Below are 17,845 nucleotides of genomic sequence, written 5' to 3'. Positions count from 1 at the left end.
CCACTAATTTAGTGACTACAACCGTTTCCACATCGGAAATATCTATCTTATGCCAAATAGTCCATGTTTAACAGTACATCTGTTACATGACCACACAGCAGTCAACTCTACCAAAATCACCGACCACACGATCCTCATTGTAAATAATTTGCATCAGAACCATAGGTATTAAATACAACCACTACCTCAAATCTATGCTTTATATATGAAAACAACCAGCGAACCCGTTATTACTATAAATGCCGCACCGTAACCCCTACGCTGGAGGAATTTTCTGTCGGAAACGATAGATGAATTTTCCACAAATTTCTCTGAAACAACTTGCACAGATCTTTTTTTTTACAATGATGAAATGTTTGTGTGGCACATTAGTTCACTTTCGCCAACAAATAGGCACTGTTTGTCCAGGTGTCGCGTATGTCACATGGCAGATGTTGAATTGATCCCAGAGCGACGTAAAATAAGGTGTTTTGCTCAAGGTCACTATGTACGGCCCGGTTCAGGAATCGAAACGTTGATCTCGCGATCGTGAGTGCAGTGCCCTAACCACAAAGCCACGCGGCGTCACAGCTACTACACAGCTACCGGAAATAACACGTCTGCCACTACTATCACAAACCTTAACACTTTTTAACACTTCCTCCCAAATTTGCAAATGATATCTAGCAAGTGATTTCTACGAAGTCAATAAAACTGCTAAATATAGTAACCTAATCATCCATGGTTCATACTTCATCCTCTTGAAAAAGAAGGACACACACATCAAGGAAATCCTACGTGATTTATATCCGAATAAACTAAATACAATTTGTTCAAGGCCAAAATGCATCGAACATACCTCTACTCCTCTATGAGTAAACGACATCGACAGCAATGGTTTCACTGCGACCATTACTGCTATGTTTAATGGAAACATGAAGAAGAACCATGCTGTTTCGTCTCATCTATTTTCCTGTTTTTCTTACGTTTCTGGCCATCTATAACAGTTCTACAACGTCTAGTTCTTTCGTTCTTACTTACCGTCATTCTATACCACACTACAACACACTCACAACATCACACACCACTCTGTAATAATATCAAATGCAATTTGACATATTGATCCCGCCGAAACAATTACAAGATGGATTGATGTGTTAGTCGTAGAATAAAGATTTACAAGGACAAATGCATTAGCAACTGCGCCTTCAGCAATAGAATAACAACAAAAATAATAACGCAAATATGTAAGAGGGATAACAGTAGTAGCTGCATCAACTGCAACAGAAACAATAACATAAACAATACACTCGAAATACAGCAAGGAAAACAACTGCTAGACAAAAGGCAATAACAGCCCAGGTAATTAGCACCATGGAGATAAACAATAGAATCAGAATAATTGCTAGATGGTTGACAATAGCAACAGACTCAAGAGTAGTGTGACAAACATACACATTGGCTTCGAATTTTGGCACACGCTCAGTAATTTCGAGCGGGGGGAGTTGGCTGATTATATACACCCGACTACTCAAGGGGTACTTATTTCATGGACCCCGAAGCGACGAAATGTAAACTAGTCATTATCTGAATTTGAACTCAGAAGATCGAGACGAGCAAAATGTTGCTAAGCGTTTTGTAAGGGTGCTAACAATTTTGCCAGTCCGTTGCCTTATGACGAAAATAAATATTGATTTTAAATTTTGTCACGGGGCCAGTAATATCAGGGTGGGAGGGATAAGTCGTTTACATTGACTCCACCCATGAACTGGTACTTATTCTATCGACTCCGTATGGATGAAAGGTAGAGCACAGCTCGGCCGGAATTATAAATCTGAACGTGGAGAGAATGAAATTTTGTCAAGTATTCCTCGGCGTGCGAACGTTCCTGCCATCTCACCGCCTCATGACGAGCATAAATATTCTTTTCTACGTGTAAGGCTTTACATTTGAGAGTAGGGTACTAATCGATTACATCGACCCCAGTTTTCAACTAGTACTTAATTTATTGACCCCGAAAGGACGAAAAGCACAGTCGACCTCGGTGGAATTTGAATCAAAACGCTGAGACGGACAAAATGCTGTTGAGCATCTTGCTCGGCGTGCTAACGAATTTTTTCTACTCAGGGCACAAGGCCCAAAATTTTGGAGAGGGGGCCAGTCGATTAGATCTACCCCAGGACGTAACTGGTACTTAATTTATCGACCCCGAATGGATGAAAGGCAAAGTCGACCTCCGCGGAGTTTGAACTCAGAACGTAAAAACAGACGAAATACTGATAGATAAGCATTTCGCCTGGCGTGCTAATGTTTCTACCAGCTCACCGCCTTACGGCGAACATAAATATTAACAACAAGAACAACAACAGCAACAATTATTTAGAAGCAACTAACAATAAACAATGAAATACAACAACAGTAAAAACAATGGCAGCACAGCGATTAATCGAACGATGAGAATGGAACGTCGGTTATAGTAGCACCAACAACAGTAACGACAGCGTCAAATGCATCAGTTGAATACAGCTACAAGAAGAACACTCAGAGAGCAGAAACTTCCGCCAAGGCAATACCAACGCACTCTCAACGATTAGTCGGAGATGATTTCTAAAATGAAAAAATCTGAGACGAACTCGACTGCTTTCACAAACGAGAATACTAAATATGAACCCGACTGCTCTCAAAAATTAATCAAAATAACCGGAAAAATAATCCTAAATCCTTGTCCGTACTGGATCGATCCAAAAATCTAATCAATTTGTGCCTATCACGAGGCCAAACGTCCCTGGCAGTTTCATCCGAATCCATCCGGCGGTTCTTGAGATATCTTGTTCACAGATAAACAAACACGACTGAAAACAATACCTCTGGCTTCGCTAAGGCAGAGGTAATAACAAATGTATAAGAAAAAGTGGAGACAGAAAAGGAAACTACAACAGAATACAAGATTAGCAACAAGAATGATAGCAAACGAAATAGCAACATCAATAGCGGCAATAATAATAATATATAACAAAGACTGAGGCTAAAATAAAAGCAACGAACGATAGTAGTTCAACCAGACAAAGAGCAATATGAATGAGATAGATATCTGTAACAACAGTTTCAATTTCACCATCGACGCCACCACCATCAATGCAGCAATGACGTCTTCGACACCATCGCACCACCCCAATGGCATTAATGACACTATCGCTATCATACTACGAACAAGATTATAACAAAGATGATATCGTCATCCCTACTGTATCCATCTCAAAGAATGAACGGCAAAGTCGACCACGGCAGAATTTGAACTCCGGACATATCGACGGTCGAAATATCGCTAAACATTTCGGACAGAGTGCTAAAAATTCGGCCAGCTCGCTGCCTCAACCACAATAATAATAGGCTTGAACTTCTGGGGGAGGGAACTAGACATTTACATCGACCCCAGTGCGTAACTGGTATTTATTTATCGACCCCGAAAGGATGAAACGTAAAGTCGACCTCGGTGGAATTTGAACTCAGAACGTAACGGCAGATGAAATATCGCTAAGCATTTCGCCCGGCGTGCTAACGATTCTTTTCTACTCTAGGTACAAGGCCGGAAATGTTGGGGGAGGGAGCCAGTCGATTAGATCAATCTCGGTACGCAACTGGTACTTAATTTATCGACCCCGAATTGATGAAAGGCGAAGTCGACCTCGTCGGAATTTGAACTCAGAACGTAAAGACAGATGAAATACTCCTAAGCATTATGCCCGGCGTGCTAACGTTTCTGCCGGCTCGCCGCCTTACCAACAACAACAGCAACAATAATAATAATAATAATAATAATAATAATAATAATAATAATAATAATAAGAGTATTAACAGAATGGTAACTACAGCTACCATAACACGCAAATATGTTAACAGCTTTATTATAACTAATACAATTAAGATCGAAAACACTGACAAAAATCTTTTAACAGCACAATATTAACAGAGACAACGGTGCAAACGTCAACAGTAGCAAAACTGCAACCAAAGTAACGAAAATCGTAACCAAAACAATATCACCGCCTACACCGCCTCTACATCGACGACTACTACTAATATAACTACTACTGCTAACGGCAACACAAACTGGAGCACAATAAATCAAACAATTATTTTGCAACAGTAACATTAACAACAATACTTAGAATTCTAACTGTAATACTTTCGACAATGCATCTACCACGGAAATAAGCAATGTGACTTCTAACAACACCAGCAACACAAAGGAAAAAGCATAATAATCGAAGAACTATCTTGCAACAGCAATAATAAAAATAATACTAACCATACTAACATTAATACTAATAATTAATATTAACAACGTTACTACTACCATTAACACCATTGTTGCCACGAAGCAACTAATATGGCACACGAACAACAACAACAATATTAGTGGCAACGAAAGCAAAATTACCGAACAAACTACCTTTGTAAAGGCTGCACTAGCAAAGACTATACAAACAATGACAAGTGAACCACTACTACAACTTCTACCGGTACTGCTATTACTACCGTAACACCACCGACTCCAACTACAACAATAACAAGAGCGACAACACCTAAAACAACAATAAAACCATTAGCAGCAAAAGTTCAAGAATGATCGACGAAAAGGCCAAATGCAAAGATCGATATTCCGAAGACCGTTACTCTCTTCGTTTTCAACAGATCTTCGATTCTACAGTAACTGCTGAATTTGAAAGTTACTGCTGTTACAGCTGCTGCTGCTGTTATTGTTATTGTTGTTGTTGTTATTGTTGTTATTGGCACTGATGATCATGCTGCTGTAGCTGTCAATGCTACTGCTGCTGATGATGATGATGATCTTGGTGCTGCTGTTAAAGTTGCAGCAGCAACAGTTGCTGCTGCTATAGTTCATTGTTATCCCAGTGGCTGACATTAATGCAATTGCTGAAGTCGTGAACGGATTACACTCCTTCTTCTTCTTCTTCTTCTTCTTCTTCTTCTTCTTCTTCTTCTTCTTCTTCTTCTTCTTCTTCTTCTTCTTCTTCTTCTTCTTCTTCTTCTTCTTCTTCTTCTTCTTCTTCTTCTTCTTCTTCTTCAGTTACTACTACTACTACTACTACTACTACTACTACTACTACTACTACTACTACTACTAATTGCCGTCTACTGCTACCTGGTGTGAAAATGTTGATTTGTGACATTAATGTTGTCGCTGATGACGATGATGATAGTGATGGTGCTCGGGGTGGTGATGGCGGTGGTGGCGTTGAGGGTTGTGGCGATGACGATGTCGATGATAGCGATGACGATGACGATGACGATAATTTTAGTGACGATGACCAAGACGACGACAGCGATGATAATGATACTAGTGATGATGATGATGATGATGCAGCCCACATATACGTGTGTGTTTGTGCGTGTATGTATGTATGTATGTATGTATGTATGTATGCATGTATGTACATACGTATGTATGTATGCATGTATGTATATATGTATGTATGTACGTACGTTTGTATGCATGTATGTATATATGTATGTATGTATGTATGTACGTACGCTTGTATGCATGTATGTATATATGTATGTATGTATGTATGTATGTATGCATGTGTGTATGTATGTATGTATGTATGCATGTATGTACATACGTACGTATGTATGCATGTATGTACATATGTATGTATGTATGCATATATGTATGTATATATGTATGTATGTATGTACGTACGTTTGTATGCATGTATGTATATATGTATGTATGTATGTGTGTATGTATGTATGTGTGTATGTATGTATGTATGCATATGTGTTAGTGTGGGCGTGCACGCAGGCACACAAGCTACGAACACAGAAGAGAGTGTATGTGAGAGAGAGAGAGAGAGAGAGACATAGAGAGAGAGAGAGAGAGAGAGAGAGAGAGAGAGAGAGACGGAGAGACAGAGAAATTGATAGCTGAATAAGTACATGCGTGCAGCACACACCACACATACACACACACACACATACATAAACCTATCTACATGCGCACGTGTGTGTGTGTGTATGCATGTGAGTATATATATATATATATATATATATATATATATATATATATATGCGTGTGTGTGTGTTTGCGTGCTAAATATTCAGCTCCTCTGGTCTGTCATCATAGCAATAAGGGATAATCTCTTGTTTTATTATCATCATCATCGTCATCATCGTCATCATCATCTGCATCATGGTCATCATGATCATGATCATCGTCATCATAACCATCACCACCACCACCACCATGACCACGACCGCGACCGCGACCACGACCACTATGATCATCATCATTATCATCATCATCATTATTATTATACTGAGTTCAAATTCCGCCGAGGTCCATTTTGCCTTTCATCCTTTCGGAGTCGATAAAATAAGTACCTGTTCAACACCGTGGGTCGATGTAATCGACTAGCCCCCTCCCTCAAATTTCAGGCCTTGTGCCTATATTGTAAAGGATTATTATTATTATTATTATTATTATTATTATTATTATTATTATTATTCCTATTATCATCATTATTATTATTGCCGGAGAGTGGGAAGAATCGTTAGCATCCCGGACGAATTGCTTAGTGGTATTTCGCCCGTCGATACGTTCTGAGTTCAAATTCTGCCGAGGTCAACTTTACCTTTCATCCTTTCGGAGTCGATAAATTCAGTACCAGTTACGTACTTGGGTCGATCTAATCGACTGGTTTCCGTCTCGCAAATTTCAAGCCTCGTACCTATAACAGAAAGGATTATTATTATTATTATTATTATTATTATTATTATTATTATTATTATTATTATTATTATTATTATTATTATTATTATTTAATGGCGGCAAGCTGGTAGAATCGTTAGCACGCTGGACAAAATGCTTAAAGGCGTATCATCCGTCATTATGTTCGAACTTTAAATTCTGTCGAGGTCGACTTTGCCTTTCATCCTTTCGGGGTCGATAGATAAAGTACCAGTCAAGTGCTGAGGTCGATGTAATCGACTACCCCACTCTCTCTAAAATTTCATGCCTTATGATTATCGTTATCATTATTTGGCAGAATCGTTAGTACGCCGGGCGAAATGCTCAGCCACATTTCGTCAGTATCTACGTTCTGAGTTCAAATTCCACCGAAGTCGACTTTGCTTTTCATCCTTTCGAGGTCGACGATATACGTACCAGTTAATCACTGGGATCGATGTGATCGACTTAAGCCCTCTCCAAAATGCAGGTCTTGTGCCAAAAATTGAAATTATCATTAGTATTATTAATTTTCTGGTTTGAATTCTTAACCCACCTATCTCAACCTTAATGTACGTCTTTCAGTCATTACTCTTTACTTGTTGCAGTTATTTGACTGCGGCCATGCTGGAGCACCGCCTTTAGTCGAGCAAATCGACCCCAGGACTTATTCATTGTAAGTCCACTACTTATTCCATCAGTGTATTTTGCAGAACCGCTAGGTTACGGGGATGTAAACACACCAGAAACGGTTGTCAAGCGATGTTGGGCAGACAAACACGGACACACAAACACACATACATACATATACATATATACGACGGGCTTCTTTCAGTTTCTGTGTAACAAATCCACTCACAAGATTTTGGTCGGCCCGAGGCTATAATAGAAGACACTCGCTCAAGGAGCCACGCAGTGGGACTGAACCCGGAACCATGTGGTTGGTAAGCAAGCTAATTACCACAGAGCCACGAAATAAAATTCCAATTTGGTGACAGGGTCAATAATGTCGACTCATTCACTTAATCCAAAATCGCTGATGGTGAGCTCAAATAAAACATAATTGCTATTACTACTACGAGGGCTGAATGGCTAAACGACAACACTGATAGCAAATGCTTCTGTCTTTATACGGTACTATATGAATTTGAAAAAAAGAAAATAACATTGGCTGTTACGTCTAGTAAAACTATGTTGTTGTTTTTGGCACTCCGTCGCTTACGGCGTCGAGGGTTCCAGTTGATCCGATCAACGGAACAGCCTGCTCGTGAAATTAACGTGCAAGTGACTGAGCACTCCACAGACACGTGTACCCTTAACGTAGTTCTCGGGGATATTCAGCGTGACACAGTGTGACAAGGCTGAACCTTTGAATTACAGGCACAACAGAAACAGGAAGTGAGAGAAAGTTGTGGTGGAAGATTACAGCAGGGTTCACCACCATCCCCTGCCGGAGCCTCGTGGACCTTTAAGGTGTTTTCGTTCAATAAACACTCACAACTCCTGGTCTGGGAATCGAAACCGCGATCCTATAACCGCGAGTCCGTTGCCCTAACCACCGGGCCATTGCACCTCCAGTAAAATTATATAAAGAAAGAAAAGGAAAGGGCGTCTCAGAGATAACTGAATCTGGTGAAAATTTTTTCTTTTCTACTTTTGAATAAACTTGCTGGAATGAGTTGAAAAATTGAACCCTTGTGAGGGGATCTAAGATCAGAGATTTATCTACTAGGACCATTGTCCTTAACTATGATTTAATATATGTCCTTTGAAGTATCGCAACAGCGTAAAAGAAACATCACTGCTGTCTAAGCTTATGTCAGAAACCAGATTGCAAATACTTCAGTCAAACGTTGAAAAATACGAAAAATTAAATTCCTTTTCGATGAGGCTTTTAGACGAGACTTTCAGGGATCAGCGCGTTCGACTACTGTTGTTAGTAAGCAATTTGATCGTCTTCAGTGACAGAGGTGTGGTATGGCCATAAAACCAGGATGAACTGAATATAATCGATTGCAAGCAGATACGTACATTTTTCGAGCGGTACTTTGTTCAACCGTTCCATGCAAGCAGCAAACTGAATAATGTTATGTACCTAAGTATCGATTTATCATGTCTTTCGGAGGAAAAATTTGACGTGTGAGCAAATTTCATTAACGCTGGCTGAGATACATATGGCGTTAGTGGATTAACAAGAAAATCATCTGGTTTCGTAGTCTTCCGTTTGAGCTTTTTGTATATATGGCAATCTTATTCACCGACGTCTACTGAAATTAGCAGTAGAACGGGTGAGTCTCCATATCCCCGATGCTGAGAACAATAATAATAAGAGTAATTTTGTCGAAAAACAAAAAGCGCAAATAAGAGGAGTGTGATATTGGACAGAAAGACTAGTGAACAGCTGTACCGCTTTGTTCACTCTGAACTCCTAGCTGTATAATAAATGGAACACGTTTACGAGCAGGCTTCTCAGTGTTACAAATAAATGAACCTCAAGGAGCGTATATTCTTTCTGTTATACTTAACTGCCTCAACGACTTGCTTCAGGTTTCATCTGGAAATATTGGATCGACTGTGTATCCATTCTTTGTTGTACGGAGGTTTTCCACTGAACAGGTAGTCTCGGTAGTGAACAACTTTTGCAAGGGAAGTTCTGCATGCCGCGGTTGTTGTTGCGAAGACATACACAGTATCTACAGAGATTTCTTAACAGTGAACAGTTGTGATCCACCATTGTCAAGTATGTTTACCACTGCTTGTTTGTTTGACGGAATTGCATCCCCAGCCAAACAAAGTCCAAAACTGGACACAAACTTGAAATGTTCTCTGTTACTTACTGTATTCTACTGTACAGCAAAGTAGTCGTTGGAAGTTTCATTTTAACAGTGGCAGGGAAGAACCATAACTTTCATAGTTAGGCGCTACACCTCGATGAGAATAACCCAACTGTTCTGTTCCGGGGTACTTTCGGTTCTGGAACTGTGGATAGCGTCCATAAATCGCTAACAAATTGAATTGCAGGTAAGTAGGTCTGCGCAAGGTGCGTGTAGAGATTCAAAACTCTTCTGCGCATGTTTAGTGTGCAAGCATTAAAAGTCTCTGGAGTTCTGTTAGATATTTTCCCCGTGTAAGTGAGATCTATGTATTGAACGACTTCACTTCGAAAGCTACACCACCGCCTTGTTTTAATAGGGCAAAATATCTGTTTTGGCGAAATAGATTTTTTCGTGGGTAGCGTGTAAACATACTTTTCTATTCTGATAAATACACATCTAATTCTTAATATCCATTTGCGAAGGAGGGTGAGAGACAAAAGCAGATAAACTCTCCTCCAGTAATTGTTTATAAAAATGGTCGACAGAAGTGATCATGGCTGCTCGCACTAAACAAATATGTCGGTGAATGATAACTGAGGACGGATTTTGTCTTAGTAGTCTTGGTGGTCATGGAAGTCTATGTCATTCTTTGCTCTTTTTGGAAAATATATGAAGTCATCCCATTCAGCAGAATTGTATGATGGAGTGAAAACATCGTTCGCTCGTTGGGCAAAAATCACTTATGTTAATTAAGCTTCCCTACTGTACGTTCTGAGTGCCACTCCTTGCTATGTCAACTCCGACTTTCATCAATCGGGGATCGAAAACGAATGTACATGTCAAACATTGCAGTCCATTTTATAAAAAATAGTCTCCTGCCTTGAATTTCAAACCTTGTACCTTCGTTAGAAGCAATAATAATAATAATAATAATAATAATAATAATAATAATAATAATGACAAAGAGCTAGAAACACTACTACAGACAGTACACGGCTTTACCAAGGAAATATATATGAAATTCGGATGAGAAAAATGTGCCAAAGCAACCCTGAAAAGAGGAAAATTAGTTAAAAGTAGCAATATAACACTAGATAAAGCCAATGAAATAAGAGAACTAGACGAAAGCCAACCATATAAATATTTAGGAGTCAATGAACTAGATAGGATACAACATACACAAATGAAAGAAAAAAATAAAGAAAGAGTACTATAGACGAGTTAGATCAATACTAAAAACAGAGCTCAATGCTAAAAACAAGATAATGGGTATAAACACTTTAGCTGTCCCAGTTATAAGCTACAGCTACAACATCCTTAACTGGACACTAAACGAACTATGTAAAATAGACAGGAAAACAAGAAAAATAATGACAGGATATAGGATGCACCACCCAAAATTTGACATAGAGAGGCTATATATACAATGCACATAAGGTGGCAGGGGTCTTATACAGCTGGAAAACTATTATAAAATAGCCACCATAGGACTGCAAAAATACCTACTCCAGAAGCAAGGAAAATTAATACAAATAGCCACAAAACACGAGCAAAACAAAAAACTGTTTTCAGTATCTAAGGAAGCTGACAAATACAAACAAGAAATCAATTTACCTAACAAATACGAAGAAGAAGAAGAAGAAGAAGAAGAAGAAGAAGAAGAAGAAGAAGAAGAAGAAGAAGAAGAAGAAGAAGAAGAAGAACAACAAAAGCTATAAAACAAATGAAATCCAAACTAAAACTAGAACAGCAACGGACCATGATAAAACGATGGCAAGAAAAGCCCCTACATGGTAAATACTGGGCTAAACTAAATGCAAAAGAAATAGACAGAAAAATCCCAGCAATGGTTGAGAAGCTCAGGACTCAAAGCAGAGACTGAAGGATTTTCAAATACTGCACAAGACCAAAGCCTCCCCACCAGAAATTACCAAAAACATATGATGAAAATAAACATAACAAGTAACTGTAGAATTTGTGGAGATGGACAAGAAACAATAAATCATATTATCTCTGGCTGCCCAGTCCTGGCTAAGAAGGAATATATTCACAGACACGACAGAACTGGGACCAATATACACTGGAAGCTATGCCATCACTATGGAATAACAACAGAAAAAAGATGGTATAAACACACGCCAGAAAAGGTCACAGAAAACGAGAAAGCAACCATACTCTGGGATATGCCAATACACACAGATAGAGAAATTAAGGCAAATATACCAGATATAGTTGTCAAAGATCATGAAGAAAAAAAATGCTTTCTAATTGATGTATCAATACCAGCAGATGACAACGTCTCTCTAAAAGAAATGGAAAAACTTTCAAAATACAAAGACCTGGAAATAGAGGTAACTCGAATGTGGAATCTAAAAACAGAAACAATTCCTATTATAGTAGGTGCCTGAGGTATAATAAAAAAATATTCAGACAAACACATAACAAAAACATCAGGACTTACAAATATATATAACATACAGAAAATTGCACTACTGGGCACAGCACACATCCTACGCAAAACACTTTACATACAGTAACCATAAGAGCACCACAGCAAACCACAGCACATACCCAAGGTGCACAGAGCCGCGCTCGGTAGTGAAGTGAAAGCACGTTATAAAAATAAAACTAATGAACAATAATAATAATAATGCTCCAAGCGCATATTCGCAATTTTGCAAAAGATCAAACCAGTACCTGTTCGATATGTGGCAATGACTAAGCTGGTCGTCGGAAATTTCTACACAGGCTAACCCTACACAATACCAGTGTGCGCGAAAAATGCAATTCATGTAACCTAAAACGCCATTAAAAATAAGTTTAGTGCGATGTCTGAAGCAACGTGTTTGCTGTAGTCAAGGGCCAAATATACAAGTGCGTTTACTTAGTTTCTTGATAGAAGTTTAGGTAAGAGGAAAGCGGAGACAATGTGTCTCAAATGAGCTCTTATGATCAAGACACTATAACTTGACCAGTGAAATATACAGGTTTATGAGCATTGGCATTGACGTTGATGTTAACACCTAGTAATTTGTAAGATATGTTTGCAAAATATTGGTAGGCGATCGCAAATACGTGGTTCTGCACTTTCGTAAGAAAATATAACTAAGCTACCTTCTTATAATTCACAGAACCGTTTGGGTATTTGCCATAAGTATTTGAGAAATGAAAGTACACGTTTTTATATTATGTGACGAAAATCCTACAGAATTTATAAATCATGTTACTGGTGCATGTATAGTCCACAAAATTTTGATCTATTGTATTTTAGAAAAATTGGAAAAGGAAAGCAAGATCCGTAGAGTATAGAAAAACGCATCTGTTCGAACTGACTGCCATTTTGGAAATAAGATTGTAATTTCATCTTCTTTTAAAGTTAAATTGGCACTAGCCTTACGAAACGCGAAGGTGCTTTTAGTGAGCCCACATAAGAGCTATTTGTGGAAAGGTTTTCTGATATATCGAGGAAGTTGTTTGCTGATAACACGCAACTGAGGAAGAGATGAGATGAGAAGCAGAGAGAGTGCAGATAAGCTCAAAGCAATAATGAATTCGTTAAGAGCAGTTTATATTGTTATAGCCAGGGTCATTGGGGAGAGACATAGATCCCTGCATTATTGTTACATTTGGAGCAGATTTAAACAATAGATTTAACCCTAAATCAGGAAGTTGACTTGTCGCCGATCCTTGAATGTAAAGATATCCCCATATTAAGCATCAATTATTCATTAACCCTCCAGTGGTGCGGTTCTGTAATTTTCATGGTTAGGTCGGTGGGATATGGAGAACCCCACTCATAGTTTCAGCTATTTTTAATACATTTTATTACTTTATATGTGTTCTTAAGCAATAATATTACCAAAAAGCATATTCTGATATAATGTATTTATTTAACATGTAAACAAAAACAAACAAGTACTCTTTGAAAATGAAGGTCAGACAAAATAAGACTATTTTTTGGTGAGGAGAGTACTCCTTTCATATTTACTATTTACTCATTGTTTGCACTATCATCCTCATCATTCTGAGCAAAGCAGTCAATGCAAATGTGCATAGCATCTACCAAGCAGATGGGCTTATAGCACTTCTGGCAGCAAGTTCTTATCTTACGATCTTTTGACCTGGGGCACAATGAGCATCTCTTTATGCAATCTTCACGATGGCGTTTTGGAGGTAATTCCTTAGATGCTGAGAAATGTCGAATCTTCCTTTACAAGTCTTTTCTCAAATATGGGTTTGTCTTGCGATGATGGATATGATCCTCTACCAACTTGAGTTCCAATTTCCTCAGAAACTCTCGGCGCCTGATAGCTGTTTCAGAGTTTGCTATCAAAATATTGTGTGCATTTATTCCTGCAATATTGAGTATTGGGTAGAAAACTGTAACTCGCCAACGTCGAGTATTTCTGGAAACATTGTAGATGGAACGCAACTGATCCACGGTGTCTGTCCCTCTTTTAGTACTGTTGTTGAAGGTAATAATCTATGGTTCACTTTTTCCTTTGTACGTTTATCAATTGCAGCATCATGATGCATTATGCTCAGTAGGACAACATTATTACCTTTCCGGGGAACATGTGCGGTCAGGTTAACATCCTTCTGGAAACCAAACAAGTTTGTGCATTCAATTCTGCCTCTTGTGGCAACAAACTGAGGGAGAAGTTCTATCTTGTTCTTTCGCAGAGTGTCAACTAATGTCAATCTTTAATTCTTCAAGAGATCAACTGCAAGTCCGTAACTGGTAAATCAATTAGCCACTGTAATATTACCTCCAGACCCATTTATATGAGACACTAACCTTTTTACCACTGTTTCTCATGAATTATCTACCATAGAAAGGGTTTCTGATTGTTTCCCCAAGTAGACCTCCATATGTGACACATAGAAAGATTTAGCATCTGCCAAAGTAAATATTTTATGCTATATTTTGATGGTTTGCTTGTCATCTAGACTATAAATGGACAATTCCCTCTAAAGGAAGCCAACATTTAGTCTACTGCCGCATACCCTGAGATCTTATAATTAGAGATACAATTATGAAAAAAATTCTCAAAGAACTTTCTAAAAGGTACAAACTTATCTTCTAGCCTCCTTTCCATCCGGGTGTAGATGTCATTGAACCTCATAGAACTCACCAGGAAACGAAATTGCTGCAAAGATATAGTTGCCGGAAACATTTCAATTTCTGTACCATCGGTTGCCCAGACATCTTCCATATTCATTTGATCAACTCTAAAAAGTCCTAACCGATAAAGCAGTCCTATCGCAGCTTTCATCTCCCTTTCATTACTATGTCTCTCTTTTGACTTACCTTTATATTTTCCTTGTTTACTGGCAACGTAGATATTAGTGCAAACTGTTAATTCATTCATATCTGAATTCAGTCCCATAGGTCTGTGCAAAATAACAGGAATAGCAATTTTCCGAACTCTTTACGAGCTATGGTAAAAGAAAATAGTTTAGTAGCTTAATCTAAATTTCATATCGAAATCTAGATCAGTTTTAAGAACGAAGGATAAGATTGGTGAACGAAATATTATCTTTCAGTAAATTTACTCAAGATTTTAGGGAGGGACTAAGTCGCCCAAGACACCGTCTTTAGCTTTTCGGGGTCCAGTAATATATACAGAAAAGATCCAATCAACCATACCTCACTCACCACATTAACTTTTTGTCGAGATGAAAGAAATCAACATTTATTCCCCTTGAGACTTATTCACTTAAATCTATTCAACTGAATATTAAAAGGATCGTATGCCAAAGAGGAACGGGTGATTCATTTCATGAATGATTATATGATTATCACAAAAATGAATTAAATTTTCTTTATTTGAATATATCAAGTTTAAAAAAAAAATGCTATTTAATTTTAGGAATATATTTATATTTCTCGTGAAACGTATTCTTTAATCCTTTATTAATTTTAGTTGGAATTGCTTGTAGTTTTTTATGATAATTTTTTTTTTTTAAATACAAAAATAATATTTTCCGTCTTATCTTTAACCTGTTCCTCTATGCCGTGTTTTCATTGACGCTATGAAAACCAGTTGATGTGTTTTTTCTTCTTCTTCTTCTTCTAATCACTGTTAGCTGGGAAAGAATGCTTTCAAGTCAATTGTTGCGTTGAGCACCCAATCATTATGATATGAATACACACATATATTCATATATGCATGCATATTTTCGTACGCACATATAGATTCATACGTACATAGACGTAATAACTTGTATATAAACATACACGTACAGAAACATATACACATATACACTAACAGAAGATTTAAATAAATAAAAATATATAATTAAGTTCTTGCATGTATGTGTGCGTGTGTGTACACATGTATGCATGCATATCTATATGTATATATATATATATATATATATATATATATATATACATATATACATATATGCTTAAAATACACAAATTGTACGCTCCAAATCCGTTCTATGGTTACACACGTGTACATAGATGTTTTATCATCAGAGTGCATTTGATTATATAGTAATATATGCACTCGTATATATATATATATATATATATATATATATATATATATATGCACACATAGGTATATTATTATACACATGCACACACGCACATACACAAGTACATCCATATGTATATGTATGTGTATGTTTGTTTGTGTACAAATCTACCAACTTGTTCATATTATATTCGCATCGATGCACACTATATGTGCATACATTTAAGCATTTTTGTATATATATATATATATATATATATATATATATATATATATATATGAAATTATGTGTGTACATATGTATGTATATATACATATATATATATATATATATATATATATGTATATATATATATATATATATATATATATATATATATATATATATATATATATATATATATATATATACATATATATATATATAATTAGCTCACTGAGTTAGGCAAACGGTGAACCCATTCAATAATCATACATGATAGAGTCACAGAGTCTTTCAGAGTCAATATAAATCATTATTTCTCCCCACTGCCTTCCACTTTTTTTGTGGGGGCCATGAAGAGCGGAAGAAAGACGATAGTAATAATAATAATAATAATAATAATAATAATAACAATAATAATAATAATAATAATAATAATAATAATAATAATAATAATAATAACAACAATAATAATAATAACAATAACAATAAAAATAATAATAATAATAACAATAATAATAATAATAATAATAATAATAATAATAATAAGATGCAAATGCAGAATCATAACACATCTATTTATCGTCACTCTCTTTATCTTTCTCTCTCTCTCTCCCTCTCCACCTCTCAGTTTTTCTTTCTCTCTTTCTCTCTCTCTCTTTCTCTCTCTCTCTCTCTCTCTCTCTCTCTCTCTCTCTCTCTCTCTCTCTCCCTCTCTGTTTTCGTCTCTAATCTATCTCTTTCTGCTTTCTTTTATGTTTTCCTTTATGAAATTTCTAATTCAGTTATGAACCAATAAGCTTTGTTTTGTTTTATTTTTTTTTTTTTGGTTAAATTTGTAGTTTTGTTTTCTTTTTGTTATTATTTTCTTTTGTTTCTCTCTGTTTATGTTGTCGTTTTTTCTCTTTGGTTGTTTTCCGTTATATCTTTTTCTTTTTTTTTTTTTAATTTTTGAAAGAATTTTATTTTTTGGCGTTTCTTCTTCCTTTATCCTTATTATCTTCTCCAATTTATTTAACTCAGAATAATTCTTGAATATTCAAGAGATTGATCATATTTTCTTGGCTATTAAAAGTAATATTGATTGAGATGCTTGTAGGGTGGCTGAGTGGTAGGTTCACTGTTTGGTTGGTAGGTTGGTCGGTTGGTTGTTTGGGAGGGTCTTTAGTTGATATTTCTGTTGTTGGTGGTGGTGCTTTTATCATATTATTATTATTATTATTATTTATTATTATTATCATTATTATTTTGGAGTTAAGAATATATAATAGAAGGAAAGACATACTATTTTATCGTCCAACCAATAATAAATAGCCCCAACGCCAAGTTTGGCGATGTCGTTGCTGCATAAGTTTCAATCATGAATTAAGCATACTGTTATCAAATTAATGATATACGACATAATCGTCTATAACGCTATATAAAACAATGTTTATCATCGTCCACTTTTCGCTGTGTATTTTTGATTTTTATTGCATTGTTGTTATTATATTTATGTATATATATATATATATATATATATATATATATATATATATACTTTTTTTATCATCGTCTTTAATAACTGAAAAATATCTAATAACAATAATAATAATAATAATAATAA

The sequence above is a fragment of the Octopus bimaculoides genome, chromosome 13, assembly GCF_046866305.1.
Source record: "Octopus bimaculoides isolate indiv1 chromosome 13, ASM4686630v1, whole genome shotgun sequence".
Lineage (NCBI taxonomy): Eukaryota > Metazoa > Mollusca > Cephalopoda > Octopoda > Octopodidae > Octopus > Octopus bimaculoides.
Note: the sequence above shows the minus strand (reverse complement) of the source record.